At 44.2% G+C, this 18608-nt stretch overlaps 1 protein-coding gene across 2 annotated transcripts in view; it reads left to right on the top strand.

Annotated features, from left to right (window-relative positions):
* Positions 1-7583: 7583 nt before the first annotated feature.
* The window catches only part of SOX13 (SRY-box transcription factor 13), a 38286-nt gene continuing 27261 nt past the window's right edge, over positions 7584-18608 (top strand). Inside the window, exon 1 of one of the 2 annotated variants that reach the window (XM_083172867.1) lies at positions 7584-7954. The gene's annotated coding sequence lies outside the window, so the exon portion shown is untranslated. The remainder of the gene's footprint in view (positions 7955-18608) is intronic. The other variant, XM_083172865.1, reaches the window with a different exon arrangement.

An 18608-nucleotide genomic window follows, 5' to 3' on the forward strand; every position in this document is an offset into this window, starting at 1 on the left:
CTTGACAGGGTGATCTATACAAAGTGCATTGTATATGCAGGGCTGTCATAATAAATAGTGGAGGCCAGAGACTGACAAAATAGGAACTCCAATCAGCCAATCAGCGTCCGGCAAGTCTTTTCAAAATCTGCTTCCCGCCTACCGCCCGGCAGCGCTAGGAGCCAGAGTTAACCTACTCCAGTCCCCGGACCCCCGCTGCCTGTCCCCGGGCGGCAGCCATTTGGTCCCCCCGCCGGGGGGGGGCACCAAATGACTGCCGCCCCGGGCGCCTAAACACCTAGTTTCGGCCCTGGCATGGGGCCTCATATTCTTCTCTAGAAATCAGGTTTTGTACTGTGCACTTGAATTATGCATATGTTACCTTATACTGCACAGGAGTATGGTATATTCCCTACAAAGTAAACAGTATTTAGTATATATGTTTCTCAAGAGTCCCAGATCATGTACCCTCTTATGGTCAGGAAAGCCTCTGTGATGACTGGCCACACTCCCTCTCATAATGATTTAAAAAGTTGTTTGACAATAAATGGCTTCACCCAACCACTAACCATGGGTGAAAGAAAAGTTTGTGAGTTATCATATTCTCTGACAAATGGCTAGAAAATCACAAATTCTGCTAGAGTATGTAAACTTATGTGCACAAAAAAAGGAAGCAGCGCTCATACTAATAAAATATAGCAAGTGAATCAATTAATAGTACAATTTTAATAAACAATAACATTTAAAACATTAAAACAAGTAATAATGGATCAGGATCACTGACCATTATTACTTGTACTTCACCGTACCAATTGGCAAGAGTCCCAGTGTTGTCCAGTCAATTCGACAAAGGAAATCCTGTGTGTCGCTGGAGGGATCGGTCCAATAGATGGAAATGGACCAATCTGTAACCTCCCCAGATGTACGGGGCAGCAATCTACTGTAGTCTATTGCAATGTAAAGTTCTATTTCAGACAATTTTTGATTTTTGAATCCTGACACACAAATTCAACCAAAAATCGATAGAACATTGACTGACACAAAAAAAGCATCCTAGTTTGCAGGGGATGCCAAAAACCCTACCACTGGCCCTAATGGGGGTAGGGGAGGGGGGTTAATTAGTTGGCATAGATAAATGAGTTCCCCCACCTCTGCTTGACCACTTTAAGCCCTGCGTGATAGGCTGTTTGGGCTCATTACCATATGCGTACACCCCGCGTTTCATGGGCGTTCCCATGAAAACGATGGGCATACGTATGGTAATCCGGCCGTGACGCACGTGTGGGGGGCGGACAGCTGACATAGCCGGATGCCAGCTGCCCGCCCATATCCCTGCTTTCGCATGGAGAAATGCCCGAGTGGTCTGGAGCACTTGGTGCTGCCTGACCACTCGGTGCATCATTCGATGGTCTGCGACCATCGAATGATGGGGGGAGATTCCCACAGATGGAGGAGGTGTTCACATGAAAAATCCACTCGCGGTCCGTTCGGTCGGCGTCTTACCGCATTCGGACGGTGTGAGCGATCCGTACCGAAGGCGGGGCTAAGAGCACTCAGTTGCTATCCGAAAATATACATCCGTTTGTTTAAACTAGAATGTGTTATGTGTCAACAGATAAAGTTATGCTGCTTTTACATCGCCTAAACGGGTAATGACCTGGTATTTCTAAACGGGTCTTAAAACCATAAAGAACCTTTCTCACTGCATGTTGTAAATGGTACATTACTGGTAAATTACAGTTTGTCTACCTTTCGCATTGAACCCGTTTTGAAAGGTACACAAACGGTTATATACCACCCATTCCCTGGTACCTGTCCTGCCCCCCCAGGTACCTGGCAGCTGGTACCCCTGCCCCCCCCTCCCCTGGTACCTGGCAGCTGGTACCCCTGCTCTCCCCCCTCCCCTGGTACCTGGCAGCTGGTACCCCCGCTCCCCCCCTCCCCTGGAACCCCGCTCCCCCCCTCCCCTGGTACCTGGCAGCCTGTGTGGATCCGGGCAGCGCAGTCCGCGCTGTCCTCATCTTCACTGGGAACAGGGCTAGGTAGGCACAGTAGTCCAGCGGGCGTGCCGGAGTTGCAATTCAGCATGTGCCCGTTTGATGCATGAAAGGAAGAAGCACAGCAGGTGCATACTCTCTGTGCAGTTTGTAGCGGGGGCACTGGGGATCCGGGCAGCGCGGTCCATGCTCAGAAGAAAGCGGGTCCGTTAGGAGAATGTGAAGTCATAGACGGGGTCCCTGCCGCAGATGAGAACTAGCTAGAATGGCAATGTGCTCAGAATGGCAGCGGGACTAATGTGCATGTGTGGTCCAACTGACAACGCATGTGCGGTTTTCAAGTGAACCCTCTCCAAGATAATTCCACCATATAAAGCCCACATGCCACAAAAGACTAATGAAACACAAGAAAAGAAAGAAGGTCACTTTCGTGGTGAACCTCAAAAAAATGTAACTATAACTTTTATTATAGAATAATATTAAGACTGTGAAATCTTAATATCAAAATCAAGGGAGATGTGATAGAAAGTAGGAAAGGAACAGTGTGTGAAATAAAATCACTGGGGGCAGGCTACAAGTACACTCTGCAAATGTTCATAAATGTAAAATGAAATAAATCAGGGATGTGGAACCTTCGGCCCTCCAGCTATTGTTGAACTACACATCCCAGCATGCCCTGGTAGTTTTGCTATTTGGCCATGCTAAAACTGTTGCAGGGAATTCTGGGATGTGTAGTTTAACAACATCTGGAGGGCCAAAAGTTCCCATCCCTGAAATAAAGGTTTCAACCCTATGACATCTTATTTCATTTCCAAAGAACTTGACTGTGCTACAAGCACCCTCAGTTAAGATAATATACAATGTTGCAGCCGAGAGAGAGAGAGAGAGAGAGAGAGAGAGAGAGAGAGAGAGAGAGAGAGAGAGAGAGAGAGAGAGAGAGAGAGAGAGAGAGAAAGACCCTTATTCAGATCTCATCGCAGTACAAATTTGTTCTCAAAATGGGCAAAGCCATGTGCACTGCAGGTGTGCAGAGATATTGGGTGGGGTGTGTTGAAACTGAAATCCAGTATTTACCCTGCATGGAGTGAGGTCTCACTATTATATAATCACTATTATATATTATATTTTGATATTTTGATTATATTATATTTGATTTATATACTGCACTTTGCTATAATTATGTTACACTTTTTACTGTCTTTTTATTATTATGCTGCACAGTATATGAGGGGCATAGTATGGGTGCAGTGCGGGGCATAGTAATTAATGGGTAATTGGGGGGGGGGGGGGGCATTATATCAGTAAAGTTTATGATCAGGGGGGCACCATGGGCCTTGTTCACTCTTTCTGACAAAATTCTTCTTAAGCCCCGTACTATTACTGAGCAATATATTGCTCAGTGTCACCTTTTCATCAGCGACCAGAGATGGTCGCTGATGAAAAGGAACCTCAGCCGGCGGTGCCGCAGAGGTAATCAACTGGTCGCAGGAGCAAGCTCCTGTGACCAGCGATTAGAATGGGGCAGAAAACGGGAGCGCGCACCAGGCGATTTATCGCTGGGGCACACTCTCATCACTAGCAATATGGTCGCCAGCGACCATATTCCCAGCGATTTCAGCCTCTATCGCCCCCGTGTGTACACAGCATTAGATGGACAAAACCATGTGCACTGCAGGGGGGCAGATGTAACAGGTGCAGATAGAATTCAATTTGGGTGAGTTATTTTGTTTCTGTGCAGGGTAAATACTGGCTGCTTTATTTTTACACTGCAATATAGATCTCACTTTGAAGTAAAACCCCACCCAAATCTAATTCTCTCTGCACAAGTTACATCTGCCCCACCTGCAGTGCACATGGTTTTGTCCATCTAAAGCCCCCCATACACGGTCCGTTCATCGGATCCGTTCTGTACTTAAACAGCACACATCGGATCGGATCGCATCCCTAGTGCATGCAGTGTGCATGCACTGCGATCTGATACGATGTGTACCTAGTACAAAAAGTATGTGCAGCACATACTTTTTGTACCGTACTATGTGATGCGCGGGAGCGCGCATCGCATAGTACAGAACGGATGCCGGCGAACGGCTCTGTGTATGGGCAGCTTAAGAAGGATTTTGTCAGAAAGAGTTAACTAGAAAAAGGCCCTAATATCACCAACTTTTATTTATTGGGGGGGGGGGGGGGGTGACCATTGCACCAATGTTTATATGTCACCCTGTGACATGTGTCATATGACACTCCCCCAGGCTTTATTCCAACCCATTACTTAAATTGAGAGATTTTAAATCTCTCATGCTGAATCTCCCGTTGTGAATCTCTGGCACAAATCTCTCAGTGTGTAGGGCTCTTTAGGCTTTCTATACATGTTATATCTGCCCCCCTGCAGTGCACATGGTTTGACCAATTTTGCGAACAAATTTGCACTGAGATCAGATCTGAATAAGGGCCAGTGTGTGTTTGTATTTAATGATATATTCAAAGTAACAATGTTGCAATGTCCTCCCAGAGATATAATACTGAACCAATGTTAGGTAAAGCTTATCCTGTAACTGTCCTGTAACTGCAGTTAATAAGGATATCAGTATTCAATATCAGGTCAAACAGTTTTAGGGGTTTTTCTTGTTGATTCGCAAGGGCGACTCGCTCTCAGGGGTTTGCGAATGGATGTTACACAGTAACTGCCTGGCTGTTCCCGACCCTGGCGTGCGGCTCTGCGCAGCGTGACGTGGTCATGTTACCCAGGCCACATCCCCACACTGCTGCTGCCTGCCCCTCTACCGGCTGCACTGCCCCAATGTAAGTAAATGTGTGGGGGAGGAGGAGCAGAGGTGTGTTTTTTTTTTAAGATTGGGGGGCCAATCCCGGGATTAAGCATTTTTGAATCCCGAATCCCTAGTTGGGAAGTATGCATTTGTACATGTGCATGCTGGCATTATTAACACTTAACATATTGGGTGAAATTCATAGGTCATGTTGCTATGAGCAACCAATCACATCCTGTCTACTAACTTCTAGAGCAGGCATTCCCAACCATGGTCCTCAAGGCACACCAACAGTGCAGGTTTTAAAGATATCCAGGCTTCAGCACAGATGGTTTAATCAGAATCACTCAGGTACTAATTAAGTCACCTGTGCTCAAGCCTGGATATTACTAAAACCTGCACTGTTAGGCTGGTTTCACACACTCCGGCTCCTGCCGGACGGTGAAATCCCGCATGGCCAGGAAAGCCATGCAGCACACAGTAATTTATCATGGAGGGGATAGCCACAGTCCAGCAGCCGTCCCTTCCAGTGGCGGGATCCTGCTGCAACCGTGCGGCCGGGCCGTGGCCGTCCCGTGTGAACGGACACAATAGTGTCCATTCACAACTAATGTGTGCGGCACGGCTTCCTGGCCATGCGGGATTTCGCGGGATTTCGCCGTCCGGCCGGAGCCGGAGTGTGTGAAACCAGCCATAGGCCGGTTTCACACACTCCGGCTCCTGCCGGACGGCGAAATCCCGCACGGCCAGGAAGCCGTGCCGTGCACAGTGGTTGTGAATGGACACTATTGTGTCCATTCACACGGGACAGCCATGGCCCGGCCGCACGGTTGCAGCCGGATCCCGCCACTGGAAGGGACGGCTGCCGGGCTGTGGCCATCCCCTCCATGATAAAGTACTGTGTGCGGCACGGCTCCCTGGCTAGTTTCACACACTCCGGTTTTAACCTGACAGTTGTCTCTTTCACATGCACCGGCTCCGTGAGCCAGTGCTGTGTAAATTTGAGGGTAAAAACTGAAGTGACGTCAGTTTGGGGGCAGTGGAGAGCTAAAACCGGACACCAAATGACCGGTGTGTGTGAAAGGCCCCCATCGCCCTCAGCACACACTGACCTGTGAGGACGGGACGGCCACGGCACGGCAGCCGGACACTGCAGTGGAAAGATCCGGCTGCTACCCGGCAGCCGTGCCGTGGCCGTCCTGTGTGAATGGACACATAGCTGTCCATTACACACTGCTGGGACGGCACGGCTTTTAAGCCGAGCGGGATTTCGCCATCCGGCAGGAGCCAGACAGTGTGAAATAGCCCTTTGTGTGCCTTGAGGACCGTCGTTGGGAATGCCTGTTCTAGAGGGTGATAACAAAATATTGTATTTATTTATTAACAGTTTCTTATATAGCGCAGCATATTCCATTGCGCTTTACAAAGGAGACAGTGATACAACAAACAGGGTATTTACAGACAGTCAAAATGTAGGAGGGCCCTGCTCGCAAGCTTACAATAAGAACTCGTTTCTGATTGGTTGCCCATAGCCACATGACCTCTGAAGTGTATTTCACATCTTAGTAAATTTCACCCATTATCTCATCCAAAATGCCATGCTTGGTACATCATTAATTAGCTCAGTGGGGTACAGACTACAGTATAAAACATAAAGTGAACAAAGCATGTTATCATTTTAAGAAACAATGGTTCTACACTAGGTGAATAAACCTACTGTATGATTTGTCTATCTCAGCAGGATAACTTGGCAAAATGTTTCCATCTACTGAACACTTATGCCTATTGATACATTTTGTAGTAAAACAAGCTAAAATAATATCCAATTGAAGATCTGCGAGTGATTATTCATCCTAAATATACATTAGATGTGTCTAATTAATGTAATTGCATGCACTATGCATTTTATATGTACAACTAGGTGCCTGTATGCAACAAATCTTTCTGATCCACCAATACAAGAATTCTGTTCTCTTCCATTCCTATACTGCTGCATTCTAATGGCTCTTCACGACACTTGTCCTTGCCGTGTGGTAAAAGCCCCCAGCCCAGCTGGCACAAATCAATCACTGCACACCAAGGTCGCTAACAACTAAACAGGACATGTTTAGGGACTTTCAGACAGCTGTCAAAACATAATTTTACACTAGAAAAAGAGCAAACAAATAATAATATTATTATTGTTGTATCGGACCAGAAGCACACGAGTTAAATTATATTTACAGACTAGTATAGGGGCCTCTGAGTACTCCCCCACTTCCCTTTGATCTGTGTCCCTCACGGGACAAGAATGTGCCCCCCTCCCCCCGGAGCAGGACTCAGCCATTTCCGGCAGCTCCCTGTAATAGGGTCTGCGAGCATCATATGGACACAGGAACAAAGGGCTTTTCTTCTTCACTACCCCTCCTCTCAGAGAGCCATTGTGCATTGTTCCCTGCCGCCGGGGCTTTTGTTAATTGTTAGCTAGACACACACCCAGACATTAACGTAAAGTAATATGCAGGCAGCAGAACTCAGTACATTACAAACAATACAGTCAGACATAATAGACAGATAGGTAGATCGAAAGATACAGATAGATTTTGAGAGATAGATGTAAAGAGAGAGATACAGAAATAGATAGATAGATAGATAGATAGATAGATAGATAGATATGCATGCACATTGTGTGCACAGGGTGAAAGACTGGAGAGAATTGGAACTGAGAACATCAATAGTTACTGGTGAGTGTGTACTGGGAGCCTTTGCGATAAGGTGATGGCACTATGAGCATGCCCTCTGGTATGGGCTCCCTGTGGCAGGCTGTCAGATGTGGGCAGGGGAGGGAGACAGGCAGTGGCGGTACATAACCCTGTGTGTATATATGAGTGCTGGGCATATACAGCAGGGATGATGTGTGTGATGGTGAGTGAGTGGTAGCGGCACAGCAGGGGGCGGGCAGGAAGCAGCTATTACATGATCCCAGGAGGCTCCAGTCCTCCCTCTCTCACACCCAGCCGCAGCAACAGCGCCGGATCACTGAGGAAGGGGCAGTACACTGAGTATGGTCAGGGAGTGTGAGTGAAGCGCTTTCCGTACTGGCAGGGTCACAGCGCTCGCCCCCGAAGTGAGCAGAGTGCGCACTGGTTTGAGCGGCTGCAGAAGAGAGCATCAGGCGTCCGCAGCCCGGGCTGAGTTCTCGCTGTTGCTGGAGATTCGCCACTTCCATGAGCAGTGAGTATGATGTCTGTCCTGGGGAACATGTCCGGGGAGGGGCTGCTGTCTGTGCCCCCAGCACCCGCTCATGCTCCCCCTGATTTCTGTCATGTTCATCTTACGACTAGTATTTATCGTAAGCGGGGCTCGGTGTTTCTGGTGGGCAGCGAAACTGGTAACTTTTCCATCCTCCCCTCCCCCCTCATCTGTGCCAACTCCGCTATCCCTGCCTGCACACAGTACTAGCCCATGTGTGCCCATGCTGTATAACCCCGTGCCCCCCTGTGTGCATGGTCTGTGTGTTCCTCCCGGCTCGCACAACAGTCGGGCTGTTGTTTAGTGTTTGGCACAATGTTGTGTTTGTGTGACTGGTAAACACGTGACTAGTGTTTACTGTACATGCTTTATACAGGTGTGTGTGCGCAGTAATTGTAGCTGCAGTGCTCACCATCTATGTAAGCATGGATTTCATATCGTCATATGTACAGGAGGTCTGTCCACCTAGTCACACAGCTTTCTCCCCCATTTACTAAGCTACCGTCTGTCGCTGATCCTGTTCTCTTGCTTTGCCCACGTTTCCCAGTGTCAGGAAGCAGCTGAATAAGCAGGACTCCCACAGATAATGGCAAACTCGCCCCACACTGATATGGATGCAGGGTCATTGTATGTTCTGCTGTTATTCAGTGCATATTTATTTACAGATTCTTATAATAGCGCAGCATATAGCAGAATTAGTGTGTTTATGTGTGTGTATGTGTATGTATGTGTATATATATATATATATATATATATATATATATATATATATATATATATATATTTATTATTATTATTATTATTGTTTTTGTGAAGGATGGTAGGTGGCACTCACAGTGCTTTGAGAGATCTGATTGGATTTCGGGGACTATACAAAAATAACCGGTACTTATGTAGTATCTGGGCGTCCGATTTTGTGATTGTATGCCTTACCTTAAGGCATACAATCAGATGCGATTCGATGCGATTTTGCATAGGATTCAGTGTTAAGAAGGTCCTGTTCATTTCCCCACTATCCAAGTGGGCATAGAGTTGATTTTATATAGCGTGGTGAGCGCAGCGAGCCACCGAGCCCGAAGCGTGGCGAGGGGACGCATATTTCTTAAAAAGTATTCTGTGTCCCTTCGCGGGGCTCGCTACGCTCGCCACGCTTCGGGCTCGGTGGCTCGCTACGCTCGCCACAGGTTTATATCCAACTCCATGCCCACTTGGATAGTGGGGAAAGGAAAAGGACCCTTTTTCCCATTGAATTCTATGTTAAAATGGACTCAGACCATTTTAACATTGAATCCTATGGAAAAATCTTGACCATCGCATCGCATACGATTTGGTCGCATGCGATGCGATCCGATTTCTAAATCGGACGCCCAGATACTACATAAGTACCAAATAACCTTATTATTCAAATCTCATAAAATGTGTTTTTTTTTTCAGAGCTTTAGATACCTTTTTGCTCTTGGTAGCTCCTAGAAAGCCTTTTATAAGTGAACTGGAAGATGTGTCCAAGAGTCCTGAATTGTAGACTATGGGCCTGATAAGTGTTGTGCAGAAACCAGTGGCTTGTGTGGAACACCAGTGGTGAAAGATATGAACAGGTTTCTTTCTGGAAGATGGTCATATTGCCCCTGAGTCACAACATGTCAATCAATAGGGGCAGTGAAGGGGTAGCGACTGATAGGATAGCCTGTGCTTTCAAGCAACTAACATCAGGGTTACTCATTATGCTGACATTTTTCCAGAGGATTCTATGCTGTATCCTTGGACGCGGAAGCAGATTGCAGGAGGCATCTATTTTACATAAGATGCCTCCTGCAGCATGAGCATGTTTACACACAGCAGCTGTGCCTATTTGTGAATTAGGTCTTAAGTAAAGTGACCTTGCAACAGAAAATGTTTTAGGTGGTTTTCTTGCAGAGAGGGCTGTCAACCGAAATCACAGGGCCCTGTACACCCACTATTTTAGTGGCCCCAACCCCCAGGTCCCCACAACTTCCCTCCAGTCACCTCCACAGTGTCCTCCCCCGTTGTCTTCTGTTTCTCTAGCCAGCCCCACAGTGTCGCTCCAGCGTAACTCCAAGCCAGCCATGTAACATTCATCCAGGCCCAACAATTACGGTACCTTCCCCTGTGTTGTCTGCTGCCCACCGCAACTTGCCTATACTGGTGTGAAATCTTATGACGTATCTGTGTGCTGAACCTTGCCACAATACACAACAATAGTTTATTTCACAACGATGAGTGGGTTCTACAATGCTAAAGCTTCACCTGGATGGGCCCCATACCTGCCTGCGCTCTGTTGAACATGCAGCAGCTCAGACAGCAGTGAGAGATCTTGCATTATCTGTGGCCCCATCGAATTTCATTAAAACAATTGGGTCATTTTGTGCTCTTGTTCTCCTTGTTGGCGTGCCTGCCGATATAGAATACATTATACTTAATGTATCACCTGCATACTAGGCAGTGCTGTACATATTTTTTTTAAATTCCCACTTGACCCAATCAGACTTACAATACATCTATTGTGTCATTCATCATAAATGTAATGCGTAGTTTTCACTGATATCTCTGCCATACTTTTCAGTACTGGGGCCAGATGCACAAAGCTTCAGAAAGTGAAACAGATGAGTGTGTTAAACAACCAGCCTATCGGCTCTTAACTCTCATTTTTCTTACACATCCTGTAACATGAGTTAGGAGCTGATTGGCTGGATGATTATTCATCTCCATCACTCTTAAGCTGTGTACACACAGGGGCGATATATTGCGCAGTGGGCAGTATTCAATGAGAAAATTTGCCGTGTTTTATGGCGAGTTTGTGCTTTTCTCGCCTTGGATGGAGACTTTTGCTCTCCAAAAGCGAGCAACCCTATTCAATGTGAAATATTCGCCGTCTTTTTAAGTGATTTTCGCCGTCTCTCTCCGTGTAGCAACTCTCCATCTTTTCATGGAGAGCTGGAATGTGAACTTTTAAACTAAAAGGTTTTTTTTTTTTTTAATTTTGGTGTAAAAAAATCAGTTTTTTTTTCTTTTCTGTGAAGGGGCATGTTATTTTTATTCATGTGCTTATAGCACATGAATATATATTTAATTAAAAAAAAAAAAAAAAACATTTTTTTTTTTTTACACAGAGCAGCCAGCAGGGGGCCGGAGCGCTCGAGCCGCTCATTAGATATTCATTTATTCACTGCATCCGATCATTACATATGCACGATCGGGTGCAGTGAATACTGGGTCCCCCGCTGGCTATAGGGAGGGGCAGCTTGTGCTGCCTGGGTCCCGGGGAGCCCCCTCCCCTCCACATATGTTCTGGGGCAGCCAGGGAGACTTTAATCTCTCTGGCTGCCACCGTCCCACGGCTCCCTGCCAGCTCCCTGCAGGGGTTAAGACTCGCCGCGAGTGGCGGCGAGTCTTAACCACATTGAATAGAGGGAGCAGGAGAGGCAGCGAGCCCTCCGGAACAGGGCGAGTGCATGGCGAGAGAAAAAATCTCTCGCCATGCACGGAGAATATTTGTCATTGAATACTGCCCAGTGTCTCCTTTTCAACAGCGACCAGAGATGGTCGCTGATGAAAGGTAACCTCTGCCAGGGGAGCTGCTGAGGGAATCAGCTGGTCATAAGGGGGCTAAAAAATGGAGTGCGCACCCGGCGATTTATCGCCGGTGAACACTCCAATCGCTGGCATTATGGTCGCTCAGCAACCATATTGCCAGCGATAAATGCCTGTGTGTATGCACCTTTAACGTTTTTAAAGCATCTGCCCCCTGATCTGGGCTGTTTGGATCCTCCCACTGGATGCAGGTTTTTTTGTGCACATGTGTGAATGCTGTTTCTTACAAGATCATTTTGCTAGTCATTGCAAAGTAGCATTGATAGGGATCAGGGGGGCCGGTGTCCTTTTTAGATTGGGTGTGGTATAGCTCACAGACAATGTTTAAGTCAACACTGAAAAAAGGTAAACCTGGACAAGGTCGACATATGAAAAGGTCAACATGAGTTTTTCACAGTATATTTGTGTCAATTTTGACACCGGAACATGGACACCGGACCCCTAATTAGTGTAACGCGTACCCTTGAATGGCTCACACCAAGTGCCTTGCTGCACTCTACCACTGCACTCAGCACATTTTGACATTCCCAGTTGATGTCCATGTGTATGGTAAAGCATGAAAGTCCAAGAAATTAAATGCCATTCGTGAAAAACTCGATGTGTCAATCATAGCCTTGTCGACCTTTTGTCAATGTGGAACTTGTGCATGTTGACCTTAGCATTGTCCGTTATCCGGATACTCTTCTGTATCCACTGCTGCTACTCACAGCCGTGTTAGTAAAGTAACATTGCCGAGTGGAAGTGCACTGCAGTGCTTGATCAATAGACCACATAATACTCTGTAGTATAATATGAGGTTTTGGCGATACCACAGCTAAACAAAGTCGAATCAAAGATAGGTTTATAGAATGCTTCACTTATTTGCTTGCCATCCTTGTGCAGGGGCCAAACCCTGTTCTCTGAATCATTCCCGTATCAGCATATGTAAATGTTTATTCCACACTTTACAGTACAGTAAAGAATTCATGGCATTATTACATAGCCCCTATATACAGGTATATAATAAACAGTACAGCTTATTTACAGTATTAGGTCGTTTGACATTCAGGTTCTTCACACAACTCCTACTTATGCTTTTGTGCTCACCTTTGATATACAATTAGGGCTGTGTCCAACAGTATTTACTAACAACAAAGGCCTATTGTATTGACCTGGTACACTGTCTGTTCATTGTGGTTGTTCTATATATTGATTTCTCTTTATCAGTAACGAACCAAGCTCTATACGATCTCAAATGCTAGGCTTTGTCATATGAATAAGACCCTTTTCCCCCTTGTAAATGTTGGAGCTAGGCATTTATCAAATGGATACAGGACGGCTGTGTCTTTTGTAAAGGTGCCCACACACTAGAATAATAATTTTTTGTCGATCGGTCGATTTCTGGCTGAATCGATCTTACATGCTGCATGAAAGTTCAGAATATTTAGCAATAGATCCATAGCAACGCACATGGGATCTTAAGAGAAGTCTTCGGAGAAAATGTGCGCTGGCCTGAAATCTTTTGTCCAGGACGGACAAAAGATTTCAAGGCTAATTTCTGCGCACATCTTAAGATCGCAGATCTTTCTAGTGTGTGGGCACCTTAAGGGTTGCTCCATTCATGTTTGCTGAAACTATATACTTGTGTGTTTATTGGATTCTGATTTATAATCCCCTTGTCTGCATTCTCATCTATGGCAGTGCCAATCACTGTGCCATTATGCTGCCAATTTCTTTGCACCTATAACTTTCTATGTACTAGGTCTAGGCACTTCATTTGATAGTACTAGCTTTATATAAAGCCAGTGGAATGGCAGAAATATATCCTGACTGACAAAGTCGTCAGTCTATGTCCTAAACGTATAGGTGGGGTTCATTCGATTACACCACAGAGCATCTGGCTTGGTTGATTCCCTTTAGTTACAGCTACATCAAAACACTATGCTAATTCCACACAAACAATCACCTAATTTACAGCCTGTCAAAATGAGAGAACAACGCAACTGTAATGGAAGTGGAGGCAGCTGCACGTGGCTGAACAGAAAAACACTGAAATTGCTCTGTCGGGCGCCATCTAGTGGCTGCTGGCTCGCAGAACAGTGAATTCCCCCCATAGCCTTTTATTACATAGGTTGTGTTGTTCTATCAGTCAAGCATGTTTATTATCAAGTGTCCATCCTGCCTTTGTCTTGGGCTCATACTTGACACTACTGCATTACTTCTGTTACTTTACTCGTATCTGTAATGTGCCTGACACCTGCTTTGACTACAGATGAAACCCTGCTCGACTGATAATACTCCCAAACAGCTCATGTTTTCTGTTTTCTATTTCTATGTTCTATTTTGTTGGGCCTATTCATCCATCTGCTTCCACATACAGAAACCCAGAAAACATGACCTTTTGTGGTAACTTGAGGGTTTAGAGTTGGAAAACAGTGGTCTAAAAGTTAAGATATATATGTATAATATTTTAGGCGGTCTGAGCGGCATTGTTACCAAATGTACAAATTTGAATTTGCTGATCCGTTGTTTCTTTCGTGCAAATATAATTCACGAAAATAAATGCCTGGTTATGAAAAGTGCCGTAGTAGTTTTATGAAATGTACCTACGTGCATTTGTTCTGCACTAGTACTGATCTACACTAGGACAAATGCACTATTGTTTTTTGCTTTTCTCCTTTCTGCCAAGTGTTACTTATTTTTGTAATTCTTGCTTATGCTTTATCCATTTTTCCACGTGCACTGAAAGGTATACTAAGGTCAACAAGCGGAATGTCAACGTGCATTAAGGTCGATGTGTGCCGACAGGATGCGGTCCATGTTGACATGGGACGTAGAGCACTTTTTTAGTGTCCATGTCAGGATACAAAAAAAAACGTGAAAAACCCCATGTTGACGTATTAACTATCAACCTCAAACATGTCAACCTTTTATGCATGTTCACCTTCAGTGGTCGACTTAATGAATGTCGACCCTATGATCCATACTACACTGAGGGGTAGATTTATTAAGCTCAGTGAAGTGAGAAACTCTGGTTTTTATCACCGGCCAATCAGCTCCTACTTGTCATTTTTCAAACCAAACCTGTAACTTCACAGGTAGGAGCGGATTGGCCGGTGATAAAAAAAACCAGACCGTTTATCACTTCACCGAGCTTAATAAATCTGCCCCTCAATTGTCTATACTGAGTTTTACCGATCACTTCTATAAATGACACGGACGTTAAGCTGCCTACTTTATGCTACGTATATGTTGTTGAATCCCAAACTGTAGTTGTGTTGTGGGATTGATATGTTTTTACAATACAATTACAATAGTTTTGGGTGCAAAATTTAAATCTAGTTATAAGATTAGCAAATACTTTGGTGTGATGCAGATACTGCCACTCACACAGGTACTGCAGCTTTTTTTTTTTTATTTGTGTTTTTATTATTGTCAGTTATTTTTATATAGTGTTTTCTGCAGCACTTTAACCAAAATAAATCAACATAAAAAAAAAAAAAAAGCCCCAGTTCAGTGACTTTTTTCGGAAACTAGAAACTGAATTCTGACTATTTTTTTACCTGGGTTGTAAATATTTAAAACAAGCATGATGACATTATTAAAGCTTTATGGACCTGCTGGTAGATGAAAGGAGCTGGTAACTTTACAAGTAGCTGGATTAAAATCAAACCCTTACGCATGGATGACCATCAAAGCAGAAACCTCATCTGTTGTGTAGATACAAAGCTCTGCTGCTTCTATAGGTCACAGTTCGGGGAGAGTCTGTAAAGAGTTATTAGTGCAGTTATGCCGCTGGATGGCAAATGCATTACGGAGGCTGTGTTTACAGCTTGGATAGTTCTGCCTGGATATGTTTGTATTGATGCACAGCTGTGGAAGCAAAAACACAAATGGCATCAAGAAAACCATGTAGAATATAAATGTCTCTCTCTCTCTCTCTCTCTCTCTCTCTCTCTCTCTCTCTCTCTCTCTCTCTCTCTCTCTCTCTCTCTCTCTCTCTCTCTCTCTCTCTCTCTCTCTCTCTCTCTCTCTCTCAGCAGCTTTGGTCATTCTCACATGTACCACTTTTGATTGACAGTCACCACCACTATATCCTATCTATCTATCTATCTATCTCTCATTCTAAAGGGGTGTTTATCAAATCTAAGAGAGATAAACTTGTGAAAGATAAAGTACATAGAACAATACAGCAGTGGATTAAGTTTGACGGTCCTGCTCACTTAATCCTATTAATGGGATAGATGAGCATGGCTCTTTCCGTAATTAGTTTCTACCTTATGTTTTACAGGCTGTGCTGGAAAATGGCAGAAGCTGACTGGTTGGTTCTTTATCGATCATAATTTTGTATATCTCCCAACTTTGATATCTACCCCCCAAGTGTCCGATAAAGGCCCAATAAGTGTTTTTTTTTTATCATTCTTTTATTTAATAATTAGGAATAATATGCAACTTAGCTCTGTATTGTAGCTAGATAGCTAAGATATTTCTGCATTGAATACTACCTTATCGCAAATGGCAAATAAACTCCCTTGCTCTCTGCTGCATAAATGTGAAATATCACATGTTCTAGCAAGGGAATGTATGGGAATGTTTACATATGTTGTTAATAGTTCTTTATGTTAGAGTATTGCAGGCTGTTATTATGTAATCTATACAGGATGTAAATGAACTACATGCATGCAATGAAAAGTATAATCCTCTCACTATTATTTATTTATTTATTTATTAACAGTTTCTTATATAGCGCACACAGATTCCGCAGCGCTTTACAGAGTATAGTTGAACATTCACATCAGTCCCTGCCCCAGCGGAGCTTACAATCTATGTTCCCTACCACATGCACACGCACATAGACATTCTAGGGTTAATTTTTTGGAAGCCAATTAGCCTACCAGTATATTTTTGGATTGTGGGAGGAAACCGGAGTACCCGGAGTAAACCCACGCAAGTACGGGGAGAATATACAAACTCCGCACAGTTAGAGCCATGGTGGGAATCGAACCCATGACCTCAGCGCTGTGAGGCAGTAATGCTAACCATTACACCATCCGTACTGCCGGATTTGGTGTTCTACATTTCTGCTACAAAGGTATACATATGCCATTCTAATTGTGACATAGGGAAATTGCCATTTATTTTTTAATTACTGTAAAATCTAATTTGTGATACTCTATAGCAATCTTGCCCACTTGTGCTCTCCTTGTAATTAAATCTTATCTAGTTTTTCATGACAGTGACAGTATTTTTCGGTAGCATTTTGTCTACTGGTAATTTCTTAATAATCTAACCTCAAAAACAGCACATTTAGTTGTTGCAGCGTCTCCCATATTCTGCATTACTGCTGATTGCAGATTTAATCTTGGGATGGAAAAACAAACTTTAGAAAAAGGATGAAAACTAGAAAAAGATAGTATCATTTTTTTTGCCCACTTCCTCTCTTTATAGGTAGGACCAGATCTATGGTGGGATTGTTGATGAGAATAAATTTGTCTACGGTCTCACTTTTTGTGTATTCTTCACAATTGGGTAGTGATGCGGTTTGCGATACTGTTGCCCCTGACGTCAGCATTGCGTGGGTGGTTTGCAGAATGCCGGAGGGGGGAGCTAATTTAAAATAATAAAAACCGATGAATCCATTGTGACCATAGACAAACAATCTGGCCTCAGCGGATGAGATTTGTAGGTAAGGAGTCTGAAATAGTCTAGGGCAGTGATGGCTAACCTTGACACTCCAGCTGTTGTTGAACTGCACATTCCAGCATGTCCTGCAACAGTTTAAATATTTGGCCATGCTAAAGCTGGTGCAGGGCATGCTGAGATGTGTAGTTCAATAGCTGGAGTGTCAAGGTTAGCCATCACTGGTCTAGGGTAATACTTGGGAGTGACTGTTTTTAGCAGTTCTTGGTCTGCCAGACAAGTTATGGTCTTTAAAGTTGGTTATGTTACTTTGCTTTTAGACTTCCAGTCATCCTCCAACATAGCCACAGTTTAGTCGTATAGAAATGGCATTAGTAGGGAGCCTTGTCTCTTTGCTGGTATTGTATTAATACAATACCAATGTAAGGAGTAGCTAAACTTAAGAGGCAATGGTCCTCACTTTCACAGGTGTTCCTCTCCTGGTACATTGGCCCTTATTCAGATGTGATCACAGTACAAATTTGTTCTCAAAATGGACAAAACCATGTGCACTGCAGGTGGGGCAGATGTAACCTGTATAGAGAGAGTTAGATTTGGGGAAGTTATTTTGTTTCTGTGCAGGGTAAATACTGGGTACATTATTTTTACACTGCAATTTAGATTTCAGTTTCAACACACCCCAACAAAATCTAACTCTCTCTGCACATGTTACATCTACCTCACCTGCAGTGCACATGGTTTTGCCTATTTTTGAGAACAAACTTGTACTGCGATCACATCTGAATAAGGACCATTGTGTGTTGGGGGCTACTTGAATCTTGTTGTACTCTACAGGCATCCTCATTGATATTGCTACATTGCATACAATAATACAAATGTCTGTAATATTTATCTCCGCTGAAACATGTACCCATATCTGCTTCCAGATTGGGGAGCTATTTGATGTACTTTGATGCTTCACATGCACTTTGCATAGACTTCCTTGATTGGCCTTATTCAAAAAATAAATGCTTACACATGTCTATGAATGAGCTGGAACAGGTACGGAAAGTAAACGCTTTATTATGTATGTTCCTGCACTGCTACTAGGGGACTAAATGTTTGTCTCTCACTGATAAAAATAGAGACGAATATGCAGAGATGTAGTATTAGATATTCTATATCTGATTTATATTTCATTTGGTCAACATTTTATTCCATGTTATCGTGCTATTCAGATGAATGGCAAGGTGATAAATGTACTCATTTGTTCCCATTGTATCCGGTCACTCGATCAAGTCAAACCATAGAGCACTTTTATACTACCATAGTCTACCGAACATCGCAGCTGTAGATTGACTCTCTCTGCCTGTGTGTACAAAGTGCACCAGACCAAATACCTTAAACATCATTATCAGTGGATTGCAGC

Source organism: Crinia signifera, chromosome 2 (genome assembly GCF_055691185.1).
Source record: "Crinia signifera chromosome 2, ASM5569118v1, whole genome shotgun sequence".
NCBI classification, from domain to species: Eukaryota; Metazoa; Chordata; class Amphibia; order Anura; family Myobatrachidae; genus Crinia; species Crinia signifera.